We start from the raw sequence: 21314 nt of genomic DNA, 5'->3' as shown, positions 1-21314 counted from the left end.
TAGGGCAAGGTTTCCCAGCTTCTACTGCCTTCATAACTGCCTTGAACCCTTTTTCCGCAAAGGGAAAGGCCAGTTTAGCTGGAGCAAGAAACAAAGGGTGTTTCTTACTCAGGGCTGGCACTTTAGAATTAGTGAAGCCCCTGTCTTTCAGACTGCTAGCCATCAAAGCTTGAGCTTTCCCATGGTCAAGAACTATGACCTCTTTCGGCTCTGTCTCCTCCTTGGACACAGGTTCCGCCTTCAGACGGACGAAGCAGTCTGGGTAAGACTCAAAGCTGGGCCAAAAGTCGACATCCTCAATGGAGACGGCTCCCAGCTTCTCTGAAATAAAGATCTTCCCGTTTGTAATTGACATGTACTGTGCATGCCTCCAAGGGTTTACTTCAGAACATGAAGGAAGATCCTTCACATTGAGTCTCTTGTGAGACCTACGGGATGATGCGAGATGGTGTACTGTATCTCTTTCCTAAATGCAGCTTCCCTTTCTTCGTTCTGCTTACGAAGACTCTCCATCATCGTCATGAGACTAGCCAGGGTTTTTCCCATTTCGTCAGATGGAGGAGCAGAAGACATAGAGGGCACTGGTTCTGGGGCTGGAACCGACGAAACGGACTTCGATTCGACGTCATCCTCTTCAGTCTCAGGAACCAAGGTAGACTCCTCTTCTTGACCCTCCGCAAGAAGGTCCTTCTCGGTGTCTTCCGACACCTCTGACATCCTCTCATCTAGATGGATGTCCTTCATCGAGTCCAAAACATCCGTATCCACGGAAATCTGGACACAAGGGATCTCAGGTTGAGGCTGTGATATGACGCCATCCGCAGTTACCTTAGGGAACAGATAGGCCCGCATCCGTTCATTCGGAAAGTAAGGCCCCGTGGCATTCTTCTGGAAGCCATGGACCCATCTGCGCAGCTTCCTCCTTTCTGCATCCCTTGACTCCGTTGTCTTGGGGTCATCAAAGGCCTTAGTAACCAAGGTTTTGCATACATTACATCCCTGGAAGTCCCAATACTTGAGAGTTCCCTTGGTGATGGAGCAGAGAGAGTGCGCCCTGCAACCCTCATGGCCGCAGAAGTCCCTGTTCCTAACATTGCAGAAGACGCGCACATTCAGGGTGGTCCTCCTGTAAAGAGAGGAAAACTAAATGAGTATATGGTAGTTCATTTCACCTGATAAACTATGTAAATATTATTATTATTTTTGCATTTTTATAGCATATAGCTTAGGATAGACAAGCTAGAAAAGAATTAGGAAAGACACATACATGTGTTTCCTGTCCAGCCAATTGCTGTGACCTCCCTCAAAATTAAAGCCTATGGTTATTCTATTCAGGAAGCCAAATGGAAGAGTTCGACCCTGTAAGGATAGATAAGTGTAACTTAACACTGACTTCCCAAAGGTTTAATAATGAGGGTCATTTGTAACTGATCATCTATCAGTATATGGAGAGAAATCTTCCTTTCCTTATACAGTATGGTCTCAACAATAAACTGTGCATGGATACACAGGGTATGTTGGATAATTAACTACTGTATACTTTATACTATAGTTTTCTGTTTGCAGTATGATCTATACTGCAAATATACTGGCCACTGTATAGTCATATACTGTAGTTCTAGCCGGCATGTTGCCGGCAAGGCTAGCACCTGGGGCAATGCGCCGGCTGGGGTGGTGGCCGGCGGCTAGCCGACTGCCGGCATTTTGCTGGTCAGGGTAGTGGCCGGCAGCATCAACCTGGCTGGCACCTGCCGGCCAAGTCAGTTGTGCCAGCGGCTCACCGGCTGCCGGCTAGGTTAGTACCCGACGGCACTAGCTGATAGAGAGAGAGAAAGAAGTGAAGGGTGATGTAAGAGCTCAGTCTTACTACCTTCCTCCAGAATGAGGGTTCAAATGGAAGGGGAGAATATATCATTCAGGCTTCCACCCACCCACAAACCATTGCCGGTCTCTGCCGGCCACAGGTCTGTGAATGGCAGTCCAAGAGAGGACTGAAGAACACTCTACAGTAAAGGGATCTCCTGCCGGCAGCCGGCCCAGCTGTCACAGCTTTCCTGGGGTCTTGAGTCCATAAGGGAAAGCTGAGCGACTAAGCTACTACAAGCAGAAGCCCCGGCCGGCCCCACAACCTGCCGGCAAGCGGTGAGATTGTAGGACAACGGCCAAAGGGTTGCAAAGGCTAGGCCATCACTAAAGGACAGAGGGGGGGGGGTGAAAGGGTCCTGTATGAGGTGTGGAAGGAGCCGACAGGGTTGCCAGTCCATCCACGCCTTTAAGAAGCTCTGTTTCGGTATTGGCACCATCCTAGGCGGCAGGAAAATATCTATTCTCCAGCCTAGGGTCTGCCAATATAGTTAAGGGGCCGGCAGCAAGCTTGCCGCCTCCTCTTAACAAAAGAGAAACAGAGTTCCAGTGCCGGCGCCATCCTAGGCGGCAGAAGAATGTCTATTCTTCAGCCTAGGGTCTGCGAGCACAGGACTAGTCTACTAGACCGCAGGGAGAAGGTGGCAATATCATATAACCCCTTCAGGTGCGGTCTAGGAAGGACTAGCCTCCTATGCCGGCAGCGTAGTCCGACAGGGGAATGAATGTTCACCCTGCCGGCCAGCTGCCGGCACAAGACTATATACTCTGAGGTTCTGACCGAAACCCAAAACCTGCTATCTGCAGCTAAAGGAAGGGACAGAAATCCCTAGCCTAGTCCTGCCTGAATGACAACTCGAGACACAACCAACTAGGGTTGTAGCCTAAGGCTACATTCAGAGGGATTACCCTTAAATCTCCACTAGAGACGAGTATTGGTTTATATAATAATTCTATCTCCGCCTGAATTGATAAAACAATATACGAGGGTAACCGGGGAACATGTATGAAAGAATACTAAAGCCACTAGGCTAGTAGCCTAGTGGCGGGTGAGAATCGACTACCTTAATCACCGAAACTCTCTCGTATACTATCTCAGAAGAGGAAAAATGATATTTTAATTATAAAATAAATTTTTTAATATACTTACCCGGTGAATATATAGCTGCAACTCTGTTGCTCGACAGACAAACTGTACAGAAAAAAACTCGCCAGCGATCGCTATACAAGTTGCGGGTGTGCCCAACAGCGCCATCTGTCGACCAGATACCAAGCTCAATGTAAACAAAGACTCAATTTTCTCCTCGTCCCACTGCGTCTCTATTGGGGAGGAAGGGAGGGTCATTTAATTTATATATTCACCGGGTAAGTATATTCAAAAATTTATTTTATAATTAAGATATCATTTTTAAATATTTAACTTAGCCGGTGAATATATAGCTGATTCACACCCAGGATGGTGGGTAGAGACCAGTTATATGTTTACATTTTATGAGCTAAGAGTTTTTTATTTCATTTTAGAAGTTATCAAAATAACAAAAACAAAATAAATAGGTACCTGGTAAGGAAGTCGACTTGAACGATTACTCTGCCTTATAAGTACGTCTTCCTTACGGAGCCTTGCGATCCTCTTAGGATGCTGATCGACCCCTAGGAGCTGGAGTATCAAGGGTTGCAACCCATACAACAGGACCTCATCAAACCCCTAATCTAGGCGCTCTCAAGAAATGACTTTGACCACCCGCCAAATCAACCAGGATGCGAAAGGCTTCTTAGCCTTCCGGACAACCCATAAAAACAACATTAAAAAACATTTCAAGAGAAAGATTAAAAGGATCTGGAATTAGGGAATTGTAGTGGTTGAGCCCTCACCCACTACTGCACTAGCTGTTACGAATGGTCCCAGTGTGTAGCAGTCCTCGTAAAGAGACTGGACATCCTTTAGATAAAAAGACGCGAACACTGACTTGCTTCTCCAATAGGTTGCGTCCATTATACTTCGCAGAGATCTATTTTGCTTAAAGGCCACGGAAGTTGCAACAGCTCTAACTTCGTGCGTCTTCACCTTAAGCAAAGCTCGGTCTTCCTCACTCAGATGTGAATGAGCTTCTCGTATTAACAGTCTGATAAAGTATGATAAAGCATTCTTTGACATAGGCAAAGATGGTTTCTTAACTGAACACCATAAAGCTTCAGATTGGCCTCGTAAAGGTTTGGTACGCTTTAAATAGAACTTAAGAGCTCTCACAGGGCATAAGACTCTTTCTAGTTCATTGCCTACAATCTCCGATAAGCTGGGAATATCGAAAGATTTAGGCCAAGGCCGAGAAGGCAGCACATTTTTGGCTAGAAAACCAAGTTGTAGCGAACAGGTGGCTTTTTCTGACGAAAATCCGATGTTCTTGCTGAAGGCATGAATCTCACTGACTCTTTTAGCTGAGGCTAAGCATACCAGGAAAAGAGTCTTTAGAGTGAGATCTTTCAGGGAGGCTGATTGTAGCGGCTCAAACCTGTCTGACATGAGGAATCTTAGTACCACGTCTAAATTCCAACCAGGGGTAGCCAAACGACGCTCCTTGGTGGTCTCAAAAGACTTAAGGAGGTCTTGAAGATCTTTATTGTTGGAAAGATCTAAGCCTCTATGCCGGAAGACCGATGCCAACATGCTTCTGTAGCCCTTGATAGTGGGAGCTGAAAGGGATCGTCCTTTTCTCTGGTATAAGAGAAAATCAGCTATTTGAGCTACAGAGGTACTGGTCGAGGATACAGAAACTGACTTGCACCAGTCTCGGAAGACTTCCCACTTCGATTGGTAGACTCTGATGGTGGATGCTCTCCTTGCTCTAGCAATCGCACTGGCTGCCTCCTTCGAAAAGCCTCTAGCTCTCGAGAGTCTTTCGATAGTCTGAAGGCAGTCAGACGAAGAGCGAGGAGGCTTTGGTGTACCTTCTTTACGTGAGGCTGACGTAGAAGGTCCACCCTTAGAGTAAGACTTCTGGGAACGTCTACTAGCCATCGAAGTACCTCGGTGAACCATTCTCTCGCGGGCCAGAGGGGAGCAACTAACGTCAACCTTGTCCCTTCGTGAGAGGCGAACTTCTGCAGTACCTTGTTGACAATCTTGAACGGTGGGAATGCGTAGAGATCCAGATGTGACCAATCTAGGAGGAAGGCATCTATATGTATTGCTGCTGGGTCCGGGACTGGGGAGCAATAGATTGGAAGCCTCTTGGTCAGCGAGGTTGCAAAGAGATCTATGGTTGGTTGGCCCCAAGTGGCCCAAAGTCTCTTGCACACATCCTTGTGGAGGGTCCATTCTGTTGGAATTACTTGCCCTTTCCGACTGAGACAATCTGCTATGACATTCAAGTTGCCTAGGATGAACCTCGTTACTAGGGAGATGTCTTGACCTTTTGACCAGATGAGCAGGTCCCTTGCGATCTCGTACAACGTCAGTGAGTGGGTACCTCCTTGTTTGGAGATGTACGCCAAGGCCGTGGTGTTGTCTGAGTTTACTTCCACCACTTTGCCTCGAAGGAGAGACTTGAAGCTTTTCAAGGCCAGATGTACTGCCAACAGCTCCTTGCAGTTGATATGCATGCTCCTCTGACTCGAGTTCCACAGTCCTGAGCATTCCCGACCGTCTAGTGTCGCGCCCCAGCCCACGTCCGATGCGTCCGAGAAGAGAACGTGGTTGGGAGTCTGAACAGCCAGGGGAAGACCCTCTCTTAGGTTGATATTGTCCTTCCACCAAGTCAGACAAGACTTTATCTTTTCGGAAATCGGGATCGAGACCACTTCTGGCGTCTTGTCCTTTTTCCAGTGAAAAGCTAGATGGTATTGAAGAGGACGGAGGAGTAGTCTTCCTAGTGACACAAAATGTTCCACGGATGACAGCGTCCCTACCAGACTCATCCACAGCCTGACTGAGCAGCGTTCCTTCTTCAGCATCTTCTAGATGGATAGCAGGGCTTGATCTATTCTGGGGGCTGATCGTCTTGTTGTTCAGCAACGTCCTCATCAGATAGTTCCTCATCCGAAAACTGATGAGGAAACGGCAACGGAGTGGGCAACGTCTGGCTCGCTGAGTCCGGTCGCACTGGTGCATGCGTGACGGAGCCGGACGCAACATCATGGAACTGCTGCACAGTCTGTGAACTGTCAACAACCATGGGTGCGCGAGGAAGCACAGCGTCCACCCGAGACTGTCTAGACTGTCTGGGTTGTGCAGTCAACACCATACCGGGTTGCTGAGGTTGACGCACTGCGTCAAAACAAGTCACCTCTGCTGGTTGTTGAACGTCCTGAACGTCAACAACCACCTCCGAGCGTCGCTTAACGTCAACGTGCGGCTGGCAACCCACACTGGGTCGCATCGGTGGAGGAACCACCTCAACTGGCAGACGCGAGAAGGTTACCTCAGCGTCAACAGGACGCACAACCGACCGGTTGGAAGGTTGTTGGCCAGAAGGTTCGGCAGCAACCTTCTCCGCATTAAAGTCCTCTATCAAGGACGCAAGCTTGGACTGCATGTCTTGCAGCAAAGCCCATTTAGGGTCTACGGGAGCAGGTGCGGCAACAGACGGGGTTAGCGACTGAGGCGGTACCGCTTTCCATCCCTGAAAGCCTTGTTTATGCATGACATAATTGTACAGCAAAACTTCAAAGGCTCGAAAACAGCTGTGAAGTTGACCTGTAAAAAACTTGGAGCGTCTCCTGGCCAGGCGCCAGGGAGAGTCTACGAGATTTGAGAAGTCTATCTGGGCAGAGGCAGGAACTCCCAAGCCGAGAACTTCTCTCGTGTCATATCAGACTCGCTCTATAAGCCAGTTTAAAAGAAGGGAAAGCAAAGGCTGTATCCCCCAAACTCCTCCTGGTGATAAACCAGTCGCCTAGCAAACGTAAAGCTCTCTAGGAGAGCGAGAGAGCACTAGCTTAAAAACAACGGCTTCGAAGTAGCTAGGCCTAGTGTAAGCTCTGACGTTTAGGCGAACGAGGAGCAGCAGTTACAAAAAGATCCGGACAAAGATCCTTAAAAAAAATCATCATGATTTAATTAAAGTCCATAGAGGGCTAAGCAGCTTTAGGCTCCTCTCCATCTGACAGAGTCCTCAAGGTAATATCAGTAGGAGGGGGAACAGCAACTTCCTCATCTACAGGAACCTTGTCCGATAAAAGCTGAGTCTCAAGCAAGGGAGAGACCTACCGTGGTGGCAATGCTTTACAAGCAGAGTCCACACTCACTGGTGCATTAGTAGCGGACCAGGACGCAACGTCATGTAACTGCTTGACAGTCTGTGAACTGTCAACAACTGAACTGTCAACCACAATAGGTGCGTGAGGACGCACAGCGTCCACTCGAGACTGCTTTGACTGCCTAGACTGAGCAGTCAAAACAACTCTAGAATGCGGAGGTTGACGCACAGCGTCAAAACAAGTCAACTCCGATTGTTAGCGAACGTCTTGAACGTCAACAGGAGCATCAGCAAGTGGCCTAACGTCCAAATGCGGCTGAAAATCCACACGAGACCGCATCGAGTGTGGTTTTAAACAACCTGACTGACGTGACTTAGCTACGCCAACGTCAACAGGAAGCACAAAGGAACGTTAAGTTGGCTGAAAGCCAGGATATCGATGAGATAAACGGCTAGACTCAACGGACTAATCGGCAGAATAGTCTTCCATAAGGGAGGCAAGCTTATTCTGCATGTCTTGCCGTACAACCCATTAAGGATCAACGGAAATGGTTGTGGTAAGAGACGAGGGTAACGTCTGTGACCGCAACACTTTGCCAACCAAAAAAGACTCTCGGAGTCTGTGTTACGCTTTTGTTAGGCGGCGAGCAGTTATCCGATGACTGCATAGGGTCAGAGCTGACCTAATGGCTGTAGCCAGGACGCTGGACCTGTCCTGAAAGGACTGACTTTCGCTTAAGGGCTTCGAAACCTTGTGACAGGTTTCTTATGCGAAAAGCCTTCGGATGACGAGGAGAAAAAACGTCTCTCTCGTCTTATGGTAGGGGAGATCTTGGTAAGATACACCCGATACCATAGAGGGAAACGTCTGTTCGTTGATCAAGGCCTCTCATCCCATAAGTCGTTCGACATTACTTCTCCCCTGTTTGGGAGCTTGCAAGAGGTCCCGGACTAGGTGAACGACAGGCACGAACAGACGAACCCTCGGACGCAACACTGTAACACTTTGCGCATATCACTTTATCACTTCGATTTTCTGTTTTGCACTTATTTCACTGAAATCGAAACTTTTACTGATTTCTACCTGAAACACGCAATTCTACCCTTCATTAAAAGGTAGTAATTGCGAAATCAGTCGTATAATGCAAGCTCATTAATACCAGCAAAAACAGAAAACATATTTTAAGATAAAAAAAATTCAGTGGCTGGGAAAGAGACTAAACACTAGTTCATATAAACTACGTTTTCAATCTCTCACCGCACATAGCCTGGGGACGAGAATAAAAAACTAAAAACGTTTTATCCTTCCTCCCCGTACAGAGACTAGGGACGAGAGTAACTCGAGAACAACGTTACCCACTTGAACGGAACGTTTTCTCTCCTCTCTCTCCCTCCGTCTCTATCTCTCTCTCTCTCTTTCTCTCTTGATTTCGCACCTAAGAGAAGAGCCCAATTACATTTCGTCAAAAAAACATGTTATTTGACCAAAGGAAAAAACTGAAAGGTTTTTCAATTAAAAAGAATTTAAAACATTTAAGCTTTGAAAGAATAATGAACAAAACGTCAGAATCGATTTACTCTTTCTGCAAAGTGAAACCGTGATACTCTCTCTCTCTATCGTAACGATAGAGCGCAAACTGCGTAGTATAAATAAACTAAACGTTAGTTCATCTTTGAAAACAGTACGAAGACTATTCAAAGAAATTCTTTCATAAAATATTTATTAAAAATATTCATTTAAAAGGTTTTAAATCATTAGCTCTTTAAAAGCTATTTACGATTGCAAAGGGCTCAACGTTGTTTAACTTCGGTTTCCAAGTTAGGACCGCCTACTCTCAGGAAAGGTCGCATATAAACAAAACATTAAAATTTATTTTTATATGTTTATAATAAATGGAAAGTTAATCGAAGAGGCCTAATAAAGGCGGAGAGATATAAAATATATAGAGGAAAATCTATAATTAATTTATAACGTGATAAGATAATTACTAAAAGCCTAAACACACTTCCGTCTAAGGGAAGGGTCGGCCATTTAAAAGTGAAAGAAAGTCCATACTCTCTTTGTCACCATAATTAAATCTATCCAAAACGAGTTCAAGATTTAAAATGAAGATAAAACACCTGCATTGCGAAAGCTCAAAACCAGAATATAGTACTTCACCAATATGATGTGAAAAACTCCAGTTTAGCAACAGCGAGTAAAGTACGTCTTGTCGACACGTCGACAGAGAGAAAATTGAGTCTTTGTTTACATTGAGCTTGGTATCTGGTCGACAGATGGCGCTGTTGGGCACACCCGCAACTTGTATAGCGATCGCTGGCGAGTTTTTTTCTGTACAGTTTGTCTGTCGAGCAACAGAGTTGCAGCTATATATTCACCGGCTAAGTTAAATATTTAAAATTTATATGCAATCAATGTATCTTACATGTATAAATTGCCTAAATAGCTTCATTTAAATTTAATAAAACTAGGAATGTCTATTATATCATGCATGAAAGTAAACTAAAACGCCTAGGCTAGGAAGCCTAGCGTAAGCAAGGTTAGGTTACCTAAATCGCCGAAACTATTAGGAATACAATCGGCATAATATAATTAACTCCTAGCAATGAAGACTGAATAGTTATAGTTATTCATGCTATTTATACCAGGAAAGTCTTTCTGGCTAACTAACTCACTCATGCGTTACAAACAACAGCGCCCATGATGCCTCCGGTTCAGGCAACAGCTCTTCCACTTAATTTAACCTAATTTCACTGTGTGGCAAGAGCTAAAATTTATACAGTGTAAAGATCAAATACTCAACTTTCCAGAGGCAGAAGAGGCTGGAGATTGCATGATAAATGCAATGAGATAAGCAAAAACACGAGAGCGAACAGGAAAATCACCGAGCTAGTAGCGCTACGCTTAAAGGAATAAACATGGCGGCGACGATGGCGCCATCTAGATACTGAAGGTAGTAAGGGAGGAAGGGTACCTTGATAACGCCTCCACTTCTATTTTTGCCACTTTCCCCCTCGAAGCGAAAACGCTATTATGGGGTGAAGATTGCTATGTGTCGTATCAAGATATACGTCCCCTGATATTATGCGATATATTTGAGAGAAATTTTAAGGATATTCGCGCCAGGAGTTAGAATTCTGGAGACCTAAAGGTAAATTCTCTGGGAATATCACTGTATTCAAATATACCCTAGGAAGCTACTTAAAGGAACCTTCCATCAGGACGACATGGCCTGAGCCCCAAAAAACAATTGTATCCTCATTCTGCTTTCCTTTCTTTACAGGAGGAACCCCAGATGAAATGTGATGCAGTCTTCTACAATATTAAGAGCAAGTACTTTTACGGTCATAATGCATGCAGGTCTCATGCCCCCTGCAATATTATTTCCGAATCCCTGCAATATTGGGACCCCCAAGTTAGCAATATCTATCGAACATTAGTGGCCGAAGGTTTTGATAATCCCAAGTCAATGGAGTCTAGGGATGTGGCAAGTAAGAAACTACGCAAATGGGTAAGAGGGTTCCAGAAGATCTCTCCGGGACCTTACCTACCTAACGATAGGATGCGTAGCTTACTGTTCCCGAAAGCAAGTAGTGAAATAGTGGTGCCCCAGGCACGATTCGCACCTCCCTGCGTCCAGATTGCCATCGGGACGGAGGGCACCCCTGGAAGAAGATGACGATGTCAGGTCGGAATTGCTTCCGTCTGTGCCGGCCCTCGAGCCGTTAACCTTGACGTCTTCACTTTCTACCCCTCTATTAGACAAAATGGGCCAGTTACTGGCCCATCTTACAGGTCTAATGGAAAACCTTTGCAAACAAGGCAACACAAAGGAAACGAACTCAAGATAGAGCTCCGTGAAGCTCCACTCATCATCGCCAAGGGTCATTCAAGCGACCCAGAGACCAAAACCTCCCGAAATGCTCCAGAACCAATCCCTGGAGGTACGAGGAGCTTATGCCGATTTTAGACGGCAAACTCTACATCTCAGAGAAGATGGGAGCTGTTCCTTTAGACGAAATCCAGTTTTGGCCAAGCTTTAACGCTTTCCCTGATTGCTTCATTCGACTGAAGCATGAACCAATGTCTGAAAGAGAAACGGAACCGAAGGAAGTAATGGTTCTCGACCATGATAAGGCACAGGCTATCTTGTCAAGTAGCCTGAGAAAAATGACAAATTTGGAAATAATTTGTTCTTTTCTTAACCACACAAACTTTGAGATCTTTATTACATGAGAATATTTCTTCAGTGAAGCTGAATTAGTCAAAAGACTTTTAACAAGGTAAACAATCCCGCCTCTAATTAGTGAGGATAGCCAAGCCACCCCGCTCTCACACTCACCAGTGAATGACGTCACTTCTGATTGCAGACAGGACTTACAGGGCAATAGATGATGATGGTGGGCCAGTATGAATAAAGAGCTCAAGGTTTGTAAGGTTGGGAAAAATACAAAATACTTTCAAATTTGTCATTTGTTCCAACACCAGCTACAAATCTTTCTCTCTTTATTATATGAAACTCACCATTAAGTGGTTGGAAGTCCTAACCAACTGGCTGGTAACTTGACTCGGGGTGTGACTCTGTGATTCGGATGAGCTTACTAGAGGCACTCTCTAATCTCGTTAAGTCTCACGTGTGAGCGAGAGCTGACAGCCTGGGCAATTGGTATGTGTCAGAGAACTAAGCATTGTGACTTGACCAGGTAAGGATTCTTGGTGTGATACACACTCCTCTTACTTAACCTAGACATTGCCTGATTACCCGTCGTAGGGAGGACAGGAAATAAATATATATCATACATCAGGTTATACAAAAGATATGGTACTGGAAATTACCTGCAGATGGAGGAGGCAGCTTTACAGAGTACCACAGGTGCTGTTACACAAGAAGATATCAGTCAGTCTACCATTCGTCCTAGACTAATCCAGGGTCTATTACTTGTCCCACAAAGGAGCCGAGGCATCAAACCACATATTGTGCAGCTACCACAGGACCAATGGTGAAGTTACCTGTATCCTGGTTTCTGGGGGTTACATCTGACATGTAGTTGGCTGTGAAGTACACCAGCCTGAAGAACCTGCGCCACAGAGTACAGGTAATTCTTTTCTGTTGCTAGGGACATACTGATGCCCCTAACATCATAAGCTCTGGGTATATGACCTTTGGAGGAGAGTCTGGATTCAAGGCCTGGTTTATAACCTGCCTAATCCAAGAAGAAATGGTATTCTTGGTGACTCTCCTTGACCCTGTCCGTACTCACAAACAATTTGTTGACGTATAGGCGAGCTTCAGTGGTTTATTTAATGCAACTCCTCAGAAACATCAAAGGGCAAAGTGATTGTATAATAAGAACTCCACTATCACTGGGATACTAACATCGAGAGGAGCGATACCCCTTCCTCGACACCACCCACAAAATATTGACCACTTCACCTGGTAGATGGTGGAAGATGACACCTGAAAGTATCCAGACATTCATTTTGACACTGCCTGCAAAAAGCCTCTCTTCAAGAAATGCTAGATGACTTCCAGGTGTGAAGATATAGCTAAGCCACCGCCTTGTGTCAGATCTTTGCGTGTGGTGGTTTGAATAGATCAGGAAGTAGAGGGAGCTCCTTCGGCATCTCTGTGAGCAGATATAGAAGGCCTGGTAACCATTCTGCATGCTACCACATTGGAGTTTCAAGGGTCATCGACAGATTTTGCAATACCCTTACTTTGTTCAACAGCCTCCTTAGTAGGCAGATGAGGGGAACGCATATATGTCTAGATCGTCCCAATGATGCTGGAAGGTATTATGCTAAAGGGCCTGGGGTTCTAGTACTGGCAAGCAGTACGCCAGAAGTTTCCTGTTTAGAGACATTGCAAACACGACTATAGTCGGCGAACCCCACAAAGTCAAGAGTTTATTGGTTATCTGATGAATCAAAGACCCCTCAGAGCCAATCATCTGAGCTTTTCTGCTCAGATTGTCCACTAGGATGTTTCTTTTGCCCAGGATGAAACAGGCTGACACGACTGTTGAGTTGTCTTCTGTCCACCCTAGCAGTTCTACAGCTAGATGGCACAGCTGTGAAAAAGTATCTCCCTGCTAGTTTAAATACGCCACTACCGTGGTGTTGTAGCTCATCAACACCTCAGAGTGCCCTGAAAGGAACTGTTGGAAGTGTTTGAGAGCCAGAAGTGTTGCAACATGTGAGACCCCACCCTTCTCTTGATGCATCTGTGAATAGCATCAATTCTGGGGGAGGAGAGACAAGGTCTACTTCCCTGAGGAGGTTGTTTCTCTAACACTTACCAACTCAGGTCTCTCTTTTGCTCTAGCCCCATCGGAACCTGATGGTTCAGTGGGGGTCATTATGCTGAGATCAAAAGATCTTAAGCTGACACTGGATAGACCATGTGAGAAGACGTTCATTGGGTACCAGACGTTGCAAAAGTCAAGTGTCGCAACAGCTTGAGCCACCAATTGGTTGGTAGTGAGTCTTGCATTAAGAAGGGGTGTGTTACATTTCTTAGTCTCTCTATTATGGTTTCGGATGGAAAGACTGAGGTATACCAGCTTCTTAAATGGTAGTATAAGACTTCACTTGATTTATCATGATCCCCAGATCGTGACAAAACTCAATTAGTCTGTACTGCAGTAGAAGATTCTCGGAGGTATTAAGACATCCTTCTCGCAATGCATTGCAAAAACCCTCTATCTGTGAGGAAATGCTGGATAACCTCCAGCTGTGAAGACGTAAAGACTCTTCGACTTTGTGGTAAATCTCTTTGTGTGGTTGCTTGAGTAGATTATGATGTGGAGGGGGTTCTCTCGGGACTTCTGTTAACAGGTGAAGGAGGTCCAGAAACCATTCCGCATAGTGTCATAGTGGAACAACGAGGGTCATAGCAAAGTTGGTGGATCTTTGTACTGCATCTTGAGAACCCTTCTAATCAGGCAGAATGGAGGAAACGCATAGACGTTGATTTTATTCCCATGCTGTTGGAATGCATCCTGCCAGAGAATCTGAGAGTCTAGCACCAGGGAGCAGTAAAGCAGGAGCTTGCTGTTCAGAGATGTCACGAACAGGTCCGGTGTTGGAGATCCTCACACTCTGTTGGTTACTAGATGATTCAAAGACCAGTCAGAGTCCACTATCTAAGTAGCCCAGCACATTCCTCTTGCTTGGAATAAAGCGGGCCAATAGGGACACCGAGTTGTTTACCGCCTATTTTAGTAACTCTACTGGTAGATGGCAAAGGTGCCAAGAAAAGTACAGCCTTGCTTGTTTATATATGCCACCACCGTGGTGCTATTACTCATCAACACCATGGAGTAAGTTGTCAGGCACTGAGAGAATTATTATAGGGCTAGGAAGGCTGCCCATTATTTCCAGGACATTCTTTGGCGAGAAAGGGCTTCTCAGACAACAATTTGGGAACTGCAGTACTCTTACTGCTCCCCTGTGTTCTCACTGGTGAAGGTTTCTGTGCTAGAAGAGGGGCTACATACAGCCTTGACATCATTGCCCCCTAAGGAGTGAGTCTTGATTAGATTTCCTCCAGCATTCTGAAGCTCTGTCGATGTTCTCGGTGTTGAAGAGGTTCTCCACCTCGTGACCTGTCTTCGAAAGTTGGCTGTAAAATCTCTAGATGACTGTGTCCCTTTGTTTCAGGACGAGGTTGGTCAACAAGTTCACAATCTGGTGGGCTAAAAAACTCGATGGTCCTCTTACCAGAAAAAAGGAACGTAAACATAGACTTCTCATTTGACCAGTCTTCTGTCCTAAAGAGGTATCACTGGTTTTAGCTCCAGCTTTGAGTAATCCTGCTGCAACTTTAGACCTGTAGGAGGATTACGTAGCTTTGCGCATATAGGAGATAACCCCATAGGCACTCGTCAATCCTATGGAGGTGCTGGTACCCGAAGCTCTGCACCTTGGGTAAGAAGGTGGAGAAGTGAACAGGATCAGGGGGGTGCTGGTAGAGACTGCTGGTAACGGAACTCCCGGAATCAGTTTAGATCCTACGACTGCCTGTTGGACTGCCCTGACCAAGTCCTGGAACCAGGCCATGTCCTTGTTGAAAGGAGGGACCGTTGGTACCCCTTGTGGGGCATAGGTATAAGAACTGGCATGCTGTTTTGTTCCAGCTTGGGGGAACGGGAGGGAGACTGCAAGCGAGCTGCTGGAACTGATGCTCTGGGCGAATGTTTATGCTTCTCCTGGCGAGTAAAAGGTGGACTGTCGTTGTGTACTGCACTGTAGGAAGGGCTGGAGCCGTTGCCTGGTCACGAGACGCTGCACTGTCACATGAAGGTGCATGGTCGCGAATAGGTGTGCTGCTATTTTGTTGTGTGCCGTTTCGCTGCCGCACGCTGAAGTGTGGTCATGCGCATGGGAGTTATGGCAAGCTGAAGTGTAGTCCTGAGCAAACATATCATCCCGCACTGCTGCGTGGTGGCGCGTTGAAGCACGGTCTCGAGCTGACTGGTGGTGTTGCAAACAGGAGAACTGTGTTGTGCTGGAGAGTGACGGTGCACTGGAGAGTGACGGCGTCATGGAGAATGATGGCGAGCTGAGGAGTGGTAGCACACAGGTTCTCGGTCATGAGAGGGAAGGCTGCGCTGTTTCGACGAAGTTTTTGCTAGTCATTGATCTCTGCTGTCAGTCTCGCGAGCTGGTATAGGTATGCGCTGGCCGTCATCGGCAGGAATCTCAGGATGGCACGTGGGGTGGTCACATGACACTCTCCTGGGTAAGTCCGCAGGAGGAACTGGGTGAGTCAAGGCTGGGAACGACGAGACTGGCCGCAACAAGCTGGTCGGACGAGTGAAGGTTGACGATCGCTGAAAACGAGGAATTTCATTGGCGAGGTAACGCTGCTGCTATAAGTCAGCGAGGTAACACTGCTGCTCCAAGTCGGCAGGCTACTTCATCATCTCTCTCTGAAGAACCCTGCTCTGAAGGCTATAGAAAGGCATGGACGAGACCAACGTCCTTCTCATCGCCCCGCGTGGCAGAGACCAATCGGGAGAAGACCAAACCCACCAACAGGAAAGGTGTCCCCAAAGAGGTGCAGGAACATGCTTCAAACTTTGCACTCCTTCCGCAGGCTGAGCAAACTCAGAATGAAGGAGTGTGCCATGGTCAGCACACTGAGGTGGGGGGACCACTGGCTGGTCCTTTGAAGATGGAGACGCTGTACATACTGCAGCAGGAACAGGCGCTAGGGACTCCGCCGGTGCAAGACCTTCGGAGTCCCTAGGTGGCGGACCAAGATCCACCTCTGAAGAAGCCGGTGTGCGCTTCGTCTGGCACCCCAACTGCAAAATCTCGAGAAGACCCTCCTTGGACGGTGGACTGGCGATCCCCAAGGAAGGCCACAGCTGAAGAACATCGTCAACTGAAACCGAATCTCCTGAGGCCAATTCACTAGGAGAAGCGGCAGAGTCTTCCCATTGGGGTTGTCTAGGTGTTACGAGGTCACCAGTTCTGCTTGATCATCTGCCCAAGGAGGCAAATCAAGAAGTTTTGAGAAGAGGTCGAGAGGCGAAGAAGGAAGTCGGTTTTCTTCACCTTCGAAGAGAACCCAAATGATGGCAAATCCCTCTTTGACTTTTTCTTTTGCCTTCTACCAAACCTCTCCCACTGGGAGGTTGACCACTCCCGGAAAACAGGGCAAGAATCTTCTAATGCTCCTGAGTACAAGATCATCCTATACAGGCCAGGCAAAGGGAGTGAGGGTTTGTGTCGACGGGAGACATGATGGTACCGCAAACACGCCCTTCAGGTCCTAGACAAGTCCACATGTCGGCCACTAACACACTCACACTTGCAAAGAAAAAGAAAAGAAAGCAAATCTATTATCAAATGGACAGTCAGTAAGGTAAGGTGGGAGAGAGAGAGACAACGTCCGCTCTCTACTGAGCCAAAAGCAAAAGTGACGAGAGAATACAAGTGTGTGTGTGTGAGCACTGTAGCCGGTACTACCCCCTGTCACATCAAGTAACTAGCAGTGGGTTACTTACACCTCGCTAAAATTCTTATGGCTAGTCTTCTAGCTTCGCCAAAAGTACTGTATATTCTCTTATTTAGAGCGAAAGGGTTTGTATTAGTGACGAAACAAAGAAAAAATTAAAACAGCCAGATGAGGGTGCCAGAAGTAAGTCTGCATTACTATACTTGATAACTGAAAAAAGTGAGGGCTCAGTGCCCTATTGCCCCACTACCTTGTTAATGTTTTAAAAGCTGTACACAGCTTTGCTGAAAACATACTCCTATTAAAGAAAGACTGTTTGAATTTTTTTAAGAACAAACATGTATTCAAATAGTTAATAAGGTTGCATGGGTATTATTATAGAAAAACAGAAAAAGATATACCCTAATACATCCTACGGTAATGGGGCCAACCAGTGGGAACCGGGGTTTTTGGTGGAGAAAATTTACTGGGGAATCAATAAATAATAGTAAAACTACCCTTTCTTCTCTATACTGTACAGTATTCTCTGGGACGCATAATAAACCCACAAAAAATTCCACAATATTGGCATCCTATTCCCGTGAAATATTATTTCAATCTTTAGTTTACATTTTACAAACCACACATAAACGGCCCTGTTCCTGCATTTGTAACACTTTGTGACTTTGGTTGGGAATCAGAGGCCTTTGCCCCCAGCTAGGTCTGTGCCCTGGTCAAGTTTGTGACCTTGGGAGCAGAGTCCAGGGGACAAGTAGGTCTGTGACCTGGAAAGGGGGATTTGGCACTAGGTCTGTGACCTGGGAACTACTAGGTTAGGTTAGGTGATTAGTTGTTCTGATTTTTTTTTATAACTAGCTCGTTTTATTATTGTAGAGTACAATATTAGGTAGACTTTGGAAATGTCATAACGGTTAATATATGATAGTTTAATTGCTAGTGAAAATGAAATTCGCTATAAGAAAAGGATGAGTGCTGGCTCGCTTGTTGTTTTTCTCCACTGTATATGTTTAATGGGGGCTGGGGCATAATAACTTACGTATCGGTCGATTTAAATGTGAAGTATGTTTTTTACTCCAAGTCCAATTTTTACATCTGCGAGACTGAAGGGGACTTATTGCGCATGCGTTTTTTCCCATGGATTGCGGAGCTTTCTGTGCATTTACAATTATGTATTTGTCAGGTGGTTTTTTAAACCAATTAACAGCTTACAAGTACTTCTTCATAAGTTCCCAGATGTTGTTCTACAACAGCCATTTTTTCCCACCTTCGCCTTCAGTTCTAAATTAGCCACCATCTCGTAAAGATGTCTCGAAGAGTGGAATTAAGGGAAACACATCAATCTATTTCGAAATACCTGTATAGTATAATTTCGTTTATGTGGGCAATTGATTATGAAGGAAATGCTCTCCGTTCAGTGTAAAGCTATTGTTACTCATGTGAAATTAAAAAAAGATAACAGCGAAATAATGCCTCAAAGGTCCGATTCTGACTTAATTTTCGGGGAAGGCCAGCACATTTTCTACTGCAAAGCTTCTGTAAAGATTGCCAAGAAAAAAAAGGCGACAGTGTCAATCATAAGGTAAGGAAGTATATGTGATTTACTTTTTCATAATGAAAGGATTTCTTTGTGATTTACTTTATCATAAGGTAAGGATTTATGTGATTTACTTTGTTTCTGACCTGGGAAGGGAGGGGTTGCGGCTAGCGATTGTGACCTGAGAAGGGGGTCCGCCCCTGGCTAGGGGTTATGACCTGGGAACTACTAGGTTAGGTTAGGTAGGTTTGTTAGGTTCTGTACCCTTTTACAAATCTCAAACGTGTTCATTAATCATGTTTGGCCTATTTTCAGCCATCTACGTGAACCTATATTTTTCCAACTGGTTATCTTATGCTTATTTTGCATTTCTGACCATTACTATTGCTGTAAATCACTCTTTTTATGACATTTCCCCACTCAAATACCCCGGTTTCCCACTGGTGTCCCCAATAATTGTCTTTATAAAAGGGGGTCCAAAAAAACGTGAAGGGGTGGTTTGCCCCAATAATCAAGGTCAGAAAGGCATAGAACACAAGATAACGAGTAGGAAAAATATATGGTTCATGTATTTGGCTAGAAATTAAAGTATCATATATTTACCGACATAACTATATATTCTAGATCTTTTCAAACCCACACCCTGTAGTTGGCAGGAACAAATAATCAAGACATTGGCAGAGATGGCAGACATCACCATTTGATGTATTTTAGACCAAAAACCACAAAACGACATCACTTAAGTGTTAGGCTGGAAATAAACATTGGTTACGACACGTCTTGAAGGAACCTAAGGATATTAAGGGGTTTTTACTGTAGTTCAGGTCAGAATAACATTTTCTAATGAAAGATAATGTTTTTTCTAGGGGAACATTCCAGTTTTATTTGAAAATTACGTTTATTTTTGGGGCAAATACATAACTATAATTTTACCCATCGAGGTCTATGGGGGGAGGTTAACAGACCCAATAGTTGAATTTTAAAATGGCTCTTCGATAAGGACTTTCGCTAGATATTTTCATTAAAATAGTCTAGAAATACGTTGGGAAAATTCCAGTTTTATTTGAAAATGACGTTTATTTTTGGGGCAAATACATAACTATAATTTTACCCATCGAGGTCTAGGGGGGGTAGGTTAACAGACCCAAAAATTGAATTATAAAATGACTCTTTGATAAGGACTTCCGTCAAATATTTTCATTAAAATAGTCTAGAAATACGATAGAAATGCTACATACTTCATTTAGGGATATTTTACTATAGTATACTATCATTTAACTGGAAATCTTACTCACTGTTCACAGCAGTATCTTCACCTAACTCTATACGATATTTATGACCATCAAATGTTATACAGCGCCTGGACGTGCGTTTATTGTAGCCTATATTAGTGTTGCGTTATTTAAATGACATTAATAACTATTAAACATACACAAGAAATTACGAATTGAATTACACCCTTCTACTATAAGATTCTGGCCAAACAGCTGATAGTTGTTTAGATAAAGTTCAGGTCTTCAGGAACTTCAGGGTTGAGGCTTAGTCTCTGCAACGGCCCCCCTGGTAACCTCGAGATTGTTCTAAGATTTAAGCTATATATATATATATATATATATATATATATATATATATATATATATATATATATATATATATATATATATATATATATATATATATAATATGTATATATATATGAGGTAGTAGGTTGGCCAAGGCACCAGCCGCCCGTTGAAATACTACCGCCAGAGAGTTATGGGGTCCTTTGACTGGCCAGACAGTACTACGTTGGATCCTTCTCTTTGGTTACGGTTCTTTCTCTTTGCCTACACATACGCCGAATAGTCTGGCCTATTCTTAACAGATTCTCCTCTGTCCTCACACACCTGACAACACTGAGGTTACTAAACAATTCTTCTTCGCTCAAGGGGTTAACTACTGCACTGTATTTGTTCTGTGGCTACTTTCCTCTTAGTAAGGGTAGAAGAGACTCTTTAGCTATGGTAAGCAGCTCTTCTAGGAGAAGGACACTCCAAAATCAAACCATTGTTCTCTAGTCTTGGGTAGTGCCATAGCCTCTGTACCATGGTCTTCCACTGTCTTGGGTTAGAGTTCTCTTGCTTGAGGGTACAATCAGGCACACTATTCTATTTAATTTCTCTTCCTCTTGTTTTGTTAAAGTTTTCATAGTTTATATAGGAAATATTTATTTTAATGTTGCTCTTCTTAAAATATTTTATTTTTCCTTCTTTCCTTTCCTTACTGGGCTATTTTCCCTGTTGGGGCCCCTGGGCTTATAGCATTTTGCTTTTCCAGCTAGGGTTGTAGCTTAGCATAATAATATATATATATATAATATATATATATATATATATATATATATATATATACATATATATATATATATATATATATATATATATATATACACATGGTTATCTCACCCAAAAACCGATTCTTCTTACGTCATAATCCGTTATATATATATATATATATATATATATATATATATATATATATATATATATATATATATATATATATATATATGTGTGTGTGTGTGTGTGTGTGTCTGTGCGTGTATTTTTCTCAAAACCAGCCTGTGTTCTACAAGAAAGTGGGGTAAGCATACCGAACCGAACAAGGTATGTGTTTTCTTCATTTCCACATTTCTTTCACTAAATAAAAATAACTTTTCTTTAAATCTTCTAGGTCCTCCTCTAAGATTGCAACATATCTTCAATTTCTTCTTTT

General features: G+C 44.4%; 1 protein-coding gene across 3 annotated transcripts in view; it reads right to left on the bottom strand.

Annotated features, from left to right (window-relative positions):
- Positions 1–20082, bottom strand: part of Pex2 (peroxin 2) — a 34491-nt gene extending 14409 nt beyond the window's left edge. Inside the window, exon 1 of one of the 3 annotated variants that reach the window (XM_068379943.1) lies at positions 19993–20082. The gene's annotated coding sequence lies outside the window, so the exon portion shown is untranslated. Of the gene's footprint in view, positions 1–19851 lie in introns of all 3 variants that reach the window. The other 2 variants (XM_068379942.1, XM_068379941.1) reach the window with 2 other exon arrangements.
- Positions 20083–21314: the final 1232 nt, after the last annotated feature.

Source organism: Palaemon carinicauda, chromosome 9, assembly GCF_036898095.1.
Source record: "Palaemon carinicauda isolate YSFRI2023 chromosome 9, ASM3689809v2, whole genome shotgun sequence".
In the NCBI taxonomy this organism is placed as follows: Eukaryota; Metazoa; Arthropoda; class Malacostraca; order Decapoda; family Palaemonidae; genus Palaemon; species Palaemon carinicauda.
Note: the sequence above shows the minus strand (reverse complement) of the source record. Positions and strands in the feature narration are given on the sequence as shown.